Source organism: Cebus imitator, unplaced genomic scaffold (genome assembly GCF_001604975.1).
Source record: "Cebus imitator isolate Cc_AM_T3 unplaced genomic scaffold, Cebus_imitator-1.0 Scaffold76, whole genome shotgun sequence".
Classification (NCBI taxonomy): Eukaryota; Metazoa; Chordata; class Mammalia; order Primates; family Cebidae; genus Cebus; species Cebus imitator.
The window spans coordinates 11,635,633-11,645,783 of record NW_016107391.1 but is presented as its reverse complement, the minus strand read 5'-3'; the positions used below and the strand labels follow the sequence as shown (position 1 = coordinate 11,645,783).

Genomic DNA, 10,151 nt, shown 5'->3' with positions numbered 1-10,151 from the left:
GTCAATTCAGCTACTGAAACTTGTGTATGCTTCGCCAAGTGCTGGTGCTGTGTTTTTCAGCTCCTTGAAGTCATTTATATTCTTCTCTAAGCTGTTTATTCTAGTTAGCATCTCATCTAACCTTTTTTCTAGGTTCTCAGTTTCTTTGCATTGGGTTAGCACATGTTCTTTTAACTCTGAGAAGTTTGTTAGTACCCATCTTCTGAAGCCTGTTTCTGTCAATTCATCAGATTCATTCTCCATCCTTGATTCCTACCTGGTGAGGAGATGTGATCCCTTGAAGGAGTGGCGTTCTCCTTTTTGGTGTTTTCATCCTTTTTGCACTGGTTTCTTCCCATCTGAGTGGCTTTATCTACCTGTGGTCTTTGTAGGTGGTGACTTTTGGATAAGATATCTGAGTGGATGTCCTTTTTGTTGATGTTGAAATGATTTCTTTCTGCTTCTTAGTTTTCCTTCTAATAGGCCCTTCTGCTGCAGGACTACTGGAGGTCTACTCCAGACCCCGTTCACCTGGCCATCACCCCGGGGGCTGCAGAACAGCAAGGGTTGCCGCTGGCTTCTTCCTCTCCTATTCTCATCCCAGAAGGGTGCTCACCAGATGTCGGCCTGAGCTCTCCTTTATGAGGTGTCTCTTTGGGTATATGGGGGTTGGGGTGTAGCTTGAGAAGACAGCCTGTCCCTTACAGGAGCTCGAGTGCTGTGCTGGGAGCTCCATTGTTCCATGCAGAGCTGCTGGGCAAGTACCTGTAAGTCTGCTGCAGCTGAACTCATAACCGCCTCTTTTCCCAGGTGCTCTGTCCTAGGAAGGCTGGCTTTATTTATAAGTTCGTGTCATGCTGCTGCCTTTTTTCATAGATGCCCTGCCCTGCACTGAGTAGTCTAGTTACAGTCTGCCTGCAGAGGCATTGCTGAGCTGCTGCAGGCTCTGCTCAGCTGCTGTGTGAACTGCCTCGGTAGTTAGGGACACCCTTCCCCCTACTGAGCTGTACCAGCCTGGGTCCAGCTGTGCTTGCTGTGAAATTCTCAGTCCAAATTGTTTCAGATTGCTTGTTTTGTGGGGGTGGTGCCTGCTGAGCCAGATAGCCTGGCTCCCTGTCTCAGCCCCCTCCCTTTCAGTTAAATTGGCGGCTGTGTCTCACAGGTGTTCCTGGCACCAGTTGAAACAGCCACCTAGACCTGTGTGAGTTTCTGTGTGCCTACCCGGCACCAGCTAAGACAGCCGTGCTGGAAACTTGTGGAGCTTTTCAGCTCAGGAATCTCCTGGTCTGTAGGCAGAAATAACTCGTTTGAAAATGAGGTGATCACTCACCCTCTGCTTTGTTCTCACTGGCAACTGTACTCCAGAGCTGTTCCTATTTGGCCATCTTGGATCCGCCTCCAGTGAATTTTTTAGTTCCAGAAGTTCTCATTGGTTCTTTCTTAAAATGGCTATTTTGTCTTTCAGTCCTTGGATTTTTTTACTAGATTCCTTGGACTCTTTGTATTGGGTTTCAACTTTCTCCTGGATCTTGGCAAGCATTCTTGCCATCTGGACTTTGAATTCTATATCTGACATTTCAGATATTTCAATCTGCTTAAGAACCATTGCTGAGGTCCAGTGTGCTCATTTGGAGGTAAGGTCTTGCATTCATTTTTAACATCACCTAAGTTAGACAACTCAGCTAACTCATGGAGCCCCTATCCTTTCTGTCTGCTTAACCAGGATTGTTGTCATTGTTCATAAAATAGCCCCACCACACACAAAAATGCATGCATGCAGACATACACATTCACTGATATCACATTATTTTGGAATAAAATTTCTATTATCAGACCCTAAAGATTTTCAAATAAGAAAACTAATATCTTATAATCCGTAAAATAGATAGCTAGTATCATATTTGATAATTAGTCTGAAACTTAAAAATAAGAAAAATATATAACCTTTATTTTCCTGTTCTCTTTTGTTTTCACTTATTTTTTCTCCTGCCAATCTCATTTATTTCCTCAGATGCTCCCTGCCTATTTACATTGATCCTCATAAGACTATACGTGTAGGCCAAAGTAATCAAAGAATTGGGTGAAAGTGGTCTTGTTTGTAAACAATAATTTGCTGTAACTTTTACTGACACATTGTTTGACTAAAACAGCAAATAAATTCGGTGAAACTGATTATTCAGTCACAGTGTTCCTTTTTACAAATCATCAACTTATTTACCAGAAAACAAAAGTATTGTTACTTTTCACCCCAGATTTATCCAATCCCTAGAAAGTATGACTAGAAAGTATGTCTTGAAGGCATGCCATTTATGCAGCCTTAATGAGATCTGTGGAAATTGAAATGATGGGCATACAATCCTTCATATGCAGCAGAAGCCAAGTTTTCCAAACCTAAATTCTCTGATGTAGCCATTAATACTGAGTATTTTTTCTCATGGTAATATTTTCTATCTAGAGAAGTTTATATAATAAGAAATTCAAAATCAACATTTTAAAATGTTTCTGTTGTGTCAAGAATTGCTCTAAATACTTTACATTTATTAACTCACTTAGCCTTCACAGGAACCCCATGAGGCTGCTACGTCTGAATATATGATTATTATCATCACCATTCATACTTTATAAATAAATAATAAAATGATCATTTTGCAAGTAATTTGAATGAGGAGTCAAATCTAGGCAGTCTGTCTTGAGTGTGTATGCTTCATCACTATCCTATACTGCTTATAAAGACAACAAGAACTAAAAGATTTATTGACATTTAAGTTTTTCTAAAGACTTCCTTTGCATTAACTTTTAATGTGTGCAATCAAATTAAAGTTTCTAATAAGAACAATAATAACAATAGCAGCAACAACCAAACTTCACATCAGAAATAGCTGGTGACTTCCTAAGAAAAGGAAAAAAGAAGGCCAGGCACGGTGGCTCAAGCCTGTAATCCCAGCACTTTGGAAGGCCGAGGCGGGTGGATCACGAGGTCAAGAGATCGAGACCATCCTGGTCAACATGGTGAAACCCCGTCTCTACTCAAAATACAAAAAACATTAGCTGGGCATGGTGGTGCGTGCCTGTAATCCCAGCTACTCAGGAGGTTGAGACAGGAGAATTGCCTGAACTCAGGAGACGGAGGTTGTGGTGAGCCGAGATTGTGCCATTGCACTCCAGCCTGGGTAGCAAGAGTGAAACTCCGTCTCAAAAAANCCGTCTCAAAAAAAAAAAAAAAAGAAAAGGAAAAAAGAAAAAATATATGCGTGCCTAGATTGTCTATTGTAATCTCCTTTATAGGCCACAGCAAACAAGAAGATGAGTATTTCTCTGCTTTGTATCACAAATTATATCACTTGACATATTACCATTTTTTCCGATGATTTTGAAATAATGATTTTTAAACTTTATACAGTAAAGAAATGCCATTTTGCTGGTTAAAAAGAAATGAAAGAAAGAAAGCTACTTATTCTCCTCTACTGATCTCTCACTGAATTAATATATATTGAATACACATTCTTTTTCTTGTCTTACACTGTAGGTTTTGTCTCTACAACAAAGAAAAAGGTCCCTCTTATCATGGAGCTTGCATTCTAGTGGGAGAAACAGATAGAAAAGAAGTAGATAGGCAATATAGCATAAGATAGTGATAAGTGCCAGAAAGGAAAGCAAGCAGGACAAAGGGATAGTGAATGCAGGAAGGAGTTCTCTGAGAAAATAACATTGAAGTAAAAACTCAAATTATGAGTAGTAATGCATATAAACATCTGAGCAGAAGAGCAAGAATAAATGAATGCTCTGAGGTGGGGACTACTCTAACATGTCCAGAGCAGTTCAGAAAGCAGTGCAACAGCAAAACAGTGAGGGAGGGGAGCAGTGGTAGATGTTGATGACAGAGATATAGGCAGGGACCAGATGGTGGCAACTTGTGAGATATGGTATAGATATGAATTTCATCCTATGTGTATCACTGAAGAGTTTCAATCAGGACCATGATTTGATTTTCTTTGAATATGGCTACTGTGTAAAGACAATACTATAGCAGGCAGTGGGAGAGGCAGAACAGTCAGGAGGCCACTGCAGACATCCAGGCTAGAAATAGTGGTGTTTGCACAAGAGCATTAGCAATAGAGGTGGGAAGAAGTGGAGATTTAGAATCTATTTTAAAGCAGAGAATATGGGACTTGCTGATGGATTAAAAATGGAGCCAGAAGGAAAACAAAAGATCAAGGGTGATCCAACTGCTTCCTTCCTTCTGTATGGAAGAAACAAGAACAATTTGAATAAATAGCAAAAAAGCCTGAATACAGATTACAATTATTATAGAATTTAAAAATTAAGTAAATTTGGAGCATCATACTGTTTTCATTTCCCATAAGGTTTTTGTTTCAAACAAAATTTTCTTGTTTTCAACAAGATTTCCATTTATTTCCTTCTTTTACCATTCAATTATTTCAATTTATTCTGCTTGCATGAGAAGGAACCTCTGGGCAATTGAATCCACTAATATTAATTTTTCACTAGTCTATTTGTTTTTTTGGCTAAAGTAATTTTTAGAACATTTGCAAATTGAACAATATCAGTAATCTTTAATGCATTTTACTCCTTGTTTTTCTTTAGCAAGGTGCTGTGCCTAATGAAATTTTCAAAATGAAAATTTCAAAAGTCTATTGTGCTTGGCTTGTTAATACTTAGGACATTTTGAGTCATCTTGATTTACAGATCTTCAAAAGAAATGCTCGAGTGGAGATTTTTACATAGTTTGTAATTATTCTGAATGGTTAAAGAATAGAAAAAAATAAGGAATAAAATAAGGAATATCACTGCCTTCAGTCCTGACCTCAGCAGTAAACTTGTGACTCACCTGTAATGAAAAGGTCATATAATGTGGCAGCTGAATGAAGTGTGTGACAGGCAGCAAGAACCTGAGGCTGTTCTCAGATCTATAATGTCCTATTTATTCTATGCCTGACACTTGAAGCTTGACATTTTTAATTGTACAGCTCAGCTGAACTAAGAAGAGAAAGCCAAAAGAGCATTTTGGTTTAAGTATAAGGACTTTTAAAACAATTTCAGCAATCATCTCAAAGCATAGAAATCCTTCCAATATTAATGCAATCACATTCTGTGGCTATGGCCAACAGTCTCTGCATATTGAATAGGTTTTTACTGCTCATCTCAAGTGAACCAGGGAAGTATGCGTTAGGTTCCTGTTCTTCAAACAAGAAAATCTCCTCAGATACTCCTCAAATGCCTCCTTAGGTGAAAGTGCTAGATTTTGTTTTCTAGGAAGTAAGATTTTTCTAAGTGGCTCAACCCTATAGCAACAAACAAGGCTGCTACAGCTTCACATGGTGCCTCAACTCTGCTTTCAGCTGGTGAAAACTGCATTCCAAAACCAGATGAAGATATTTACCTTAGTCTCCAACTGTTTGATCTGGGGTTTTGCCAAACGCCCCTCGTCATCAGCTTCTCAAGCTTACTGACCTCACTGTAAGTCTCAAGTCTTTGCAATGTTTGCTTTACCCACCATGTTTTATAATTCCAGCCAAGACTGGCAAAGAAATTTTATATTTATGAAGAATAAGGCTTCCAAACTGAATGAATTTTTCCAAAAATGTCTCAATTAAGGCTTTCTTGATGAAGAAAAACATAATTCTGTGGGTCTCGATTACTCAGAGACTGTGCAAGATCAGGATGGGAATAGGAGAAATGAGCAAAAGGAAGCATGAAGAAAAGTAAAAGGTAGAAGAAGAACAAGAACAAAGGAACAAAGGTGAAGTGGGGGAAGCTCCATGTGTTGTGTGTAAATGTGTGTGGCATGGGTAAGTACTCGGTCAGGGAACTCAGCAACAAAGAGTAAGTCATTTCTATTTTCTCAACATTTAAAAAATAGTCTATATTTCAGATGTGCACTTGAGTGGTATTGACAGTGATTTAGTTTATTAAAAGTACCATATTTACCATTATGCTTTCAATTCAGTTATAAAGTTGCACTGAATGACCTGTTCATTTGTGTTCATTTATCTTCAAAAAGAGGAATGAAATACAATAAAATAGAAATAAATGTATTTTCACAATTGTCATTATTTTAAACTGTGCAAAAATATTTTCCTTATATGTCTCACTTTAGGAAAACTTCTAAATGAAAATTTAATCTCGAATATTAGAGATGAAAAAGGTTTTGCCATTTAAAAAATAATATACTGTTTTTAAAGTAGGATAGGAAATAAGATTCTCAACATATAATGTGACTTCTCAATTTTAAACTCATATTTGCCATGGAAATTTTCTTGGTCATGCTCTCCTCTCTGAGCTCACTCTAAGCAATGCTTTTCAGTTTCACAACTTTAATTCTCACTTTGTAGTAGGTAATTTAAATTTCCTCTCTAAGCCCTGAGTTCTGGACATAAACCTAGAACTACAGTATCCCTCCTACCTAAAATCAGTGTTTTAAATTTCTTCAGTATTCATCTACTAGACAATATGACAGCACCACCCTTCTGTTTAAAAAATTAAACTTGTAATGAATCATTATTATTAAAGATTGTTCAGTCTAAACTCCCCATTTGATTAGTTAAGACTGTTCAAAGTTTTGGTCTCAGACTGTCTTTGTAATTTTCTTCTACCACTATCTTTCCTGTACATCATATGCCACACACTCTGAGGTTGCTATTTGTCATAGGCACCTTGCAATTTCTCTCTCTGTGCTTGACCATCTTTACTCCATAGGGCAGGCATGGACATGTGCCCTTCAGAACTCTTTAAGAAAATCTGCTATAGGGAGCAGAGTTAATTGAAAGCCTTCAGCAGCCAATCCTGTGAATGCGGAGATCACATTTTCCCTGGGCTACCACTAACCAGTGACTCAGCATAGTAGAATTATAAGTGCTAGCCCATTTCTGCCCTATGCAATATGTCTCAAATAGGCAACTTTGATTCATGGAACCCCCAACATTCTGCCTGAGACTTTCTGAGAACAATGCTATAGTCTGGGGTTCTTCCTAATTCTGCTCGCTCTCCTTTTAAAAAGCACAGACATGCATCATGCTCTGAGGCTTTCCTTATCTACTCACTTTCACCCTTGATTCTTCATAAGTGTCTCCCCTAATAAATGTCTAGTACACATAGCTCCATGTTGGTGTCTGCTTCTCAGGAGACCTGAGCTGACCAACACTTGTCACCTCTGTGTATCTACTTCTACTCATTGTGCAAGATTGAATACAAATACAATTCATCAGCAATTTTCCACTTAATTATCTGAGAGCAACTCTTTTTCTCCTCCGATATATAATATCCTCTCATTCCTCTTTTTATGGTATTTTACTCCTTTAAAAATGTATGAATATGGAATGTATGGCACCACAGTGGCAGTGGCTGCTGTGCATGCAGACCTATGCATGGTGGCAGGTGGGGAGCCCAAGGTTGGACCTCTCCCGCAAGTACTGACCTAGCTGGGTTCTGAGTGACCAGACAGCCAGATTGAGGCTTTAGGGAACAAAGCAGAGGCTGGGCTCAGGCCTGAGCCAGGGCAATATAGGTGCCCAACAGCCCCCTGTCACACTTGGTAGGTAGGTCAGCAACGGTGGCCTCTTTAGATGAAGAAAGCTTTGTGCTGTACTTCACCTCTTATGCAGAATTTGATGCTGTGATTGGTTACTTAGAGGATGTTATCAAAGATGCCAAGTTCTAGTTATTAGAGAAATTTCATGGACAAGTACTACCAAGAGTTTGCAGACACAGAAGAAAAAACTCAACTTGATGCCTATTTTTAATGAATATATTTATTTGGTAGGAAAGTTTATAGAACAGCTGCTGAAGAGGATTCCTGGATTTAACATGGCAGTTTTCACAGTAACATTACAGCACCATAAGGATGAAGTGTCTGGTGACATACTCGACATGCTGCTCACATTTACAGATTTTTCTGGCTTTTAAAGAAGTATTTCTGTACTACAAAGCAGAAAAAGCAGGCCAGAGACTGGACTTACGCAGTGGCTTAATGGTGACTTTGTTGTGCAAATCTTCTTCTATGCCAGCTTCCCAGAACAATCTGTGGTACTAAGGTCCTGCCTCCAGGAAATGAATGGGAGCATTCTGGATCTCACTGGCCCAATTGGCCAATAGGTTCAGCTAATTATGACAGAAAAATACATCTTAAATAGACGGACTCTGTTCTGCAATTCCTCATTCATGTTAAGTATTGATGGGTCAAAACGAAAATGACCTGACACTCCTAGTCCTGTTTCTCCTGAAATACTTTTCTGTATTTTGTAACCTTAGTACTCTTCCCCAAGTGCTCAGTAACCTAGTATCCCTCCCCTCCCCAACCAGACACCTCTCTCAGGTGCCCTGAGTCAGATTCCTCTAGAGCAAGCCCATGTCAAGCATTCCACCTAGGGGGACCCTTCTCCCAGTTTATATGTTGTGGAATAATCCACCATCACGAACTCTTCTTGTCCAAGCAGATTTTGCATGAATCCTTTGTGCACTCACAGCTCTTTTTTTACATGGGTCAGAGATTCAGTCTTTCATCCTCAATGGGGCTTTTGAGTATTTGGGAGTATTTATCTAGGGTGTTCCTCAAGCCAGCTGCCTGCCTTGAGATTTCTGACTCTCCCATATTCACAGCTTGTCTTGGCTATAGGAATCAACAGAAAGAGTGTAACTGTATCAGGACTGTTTCTGGAAGTCTTTTGGAAGAATTATTTTTGAAAAAAAAAATTTATAGATGAATATTCAGCCTAACCTAGTGAATATGATCTTGGAATTTCCATGATTACCCACTTAAAGATCAAAGTATACTACGCTGAGTGCTTTTTAGTTGTTAGTGCTATGAAGACAAAAATGCTTTCTATATTGGTGTTGAATTATAACTTACTGAGCACCAATGAATGTATACTGTGTGCTGGCAGTAGACTAAAAGATATTCTATTATTATAGCATGTTAACTGTGTTTATGCATGATTGCTGAAAATCTTTTCTGGATGAACTAGTTTGTTAGATTTTCTGTTGGAGTAGGTAGGGACTCTGTGATTTCTTCTTCCTGTCAAAATTTTTCCTATCAAGATGGTGTTCCACTAGCCTAGCTCAACATGAGTAGAAGATAGTAAACAGTTTTACTGGTCATCTATCTTCTTTTGCTTAGTACAATGTTTGGTAGAATATTATTTACCAGAAATCATGTATGTCACCCCTGTGTAAGAAGAAGAAACATTGTAGTTCAAGCCCCAATGTGTAACTTTGATTTTTAAAGTAAAAATAATAATCTGTATTGAATCTGGATATTCTGGTTTTAAAGGATTAGTTATAAGCTATGTATTTTTCTGTGCTAATGTGTTGCTTATTTTTACTTTGATACCATGAATAGAAAAAGTTATGTTTATGTTTCATGTTGAATATTAAGTTAAAATAAACCATTGTTTGCAATCACTTAAAGACAATTATCCTTATCAAAAAAGAGTAAACATATGGGACAAGATTTAAAAAATGATTGGTAAGCTTAGCTTGAAAAACCTGGGTAAACCTAAAACTAATTTGAATATCATAATGATTCCTTCATATTTGACAGTCTCCTGAATGATATGTAGTAGTATGATTACCCATAAAATATCTTTAGTCTTCAAGGATAATTGACATTCTAGGAATTAGTAACAAACCAATCCTATAGATTCCCATCCTCCTTGCTCATCAATATAGTAATGGAAGTACACGTACTGTATGTTGAGATTAATGGTACAAGACTATAATCTTTTTGGACACCAAGATTCATATGAGGATCATCTTCTCTTCATCTCTTTATCTTTCTCCTTCCTCCCTTCCCCCCATTGCAGCCTATCACTCTACCCTTGTTTCCTTTTCCTTCTTCCATTCCTATATTTTGCTTTCATCACTTTAACATAAAACGTAATATGGCATACAAAGAATTCTAACAGGAGAATGCCTAGGTGCCATCAGAGCACAAGGAGATTATTTCTGAAAACAGGATTGAGGAAGTATATTGTGAGCTCTGTCTTTAGAAAGATTAGGGGCTGGGTGCGGTGACTCACTCCTGTAATCCCAGCACTTTGGGAGACTTGAGTCGGGCAGATCACCTGAGATCAAGAGTAAAGACCAGACTGACCAACATGGAAAAACCCCATCTCTATTTAAAAAAAAAAAAAAAAAAATTAGTTGGGCGTAATGGC

The 10,151-nt window shown here is 38.3% G+C and overlaps 1 pseudogene; it reads left to right on the top strand.

The window, feature by feature from the left end:
* Window positions 1-7,301: 7,301 nt before the first annotated feature.
* LOC108307004 lies at window positions 7,302-8,029 on the top strand (annotated as a pseudogene).
* Window positions 8,030-10,151: the final 2,122 nt, after the last annotated feature.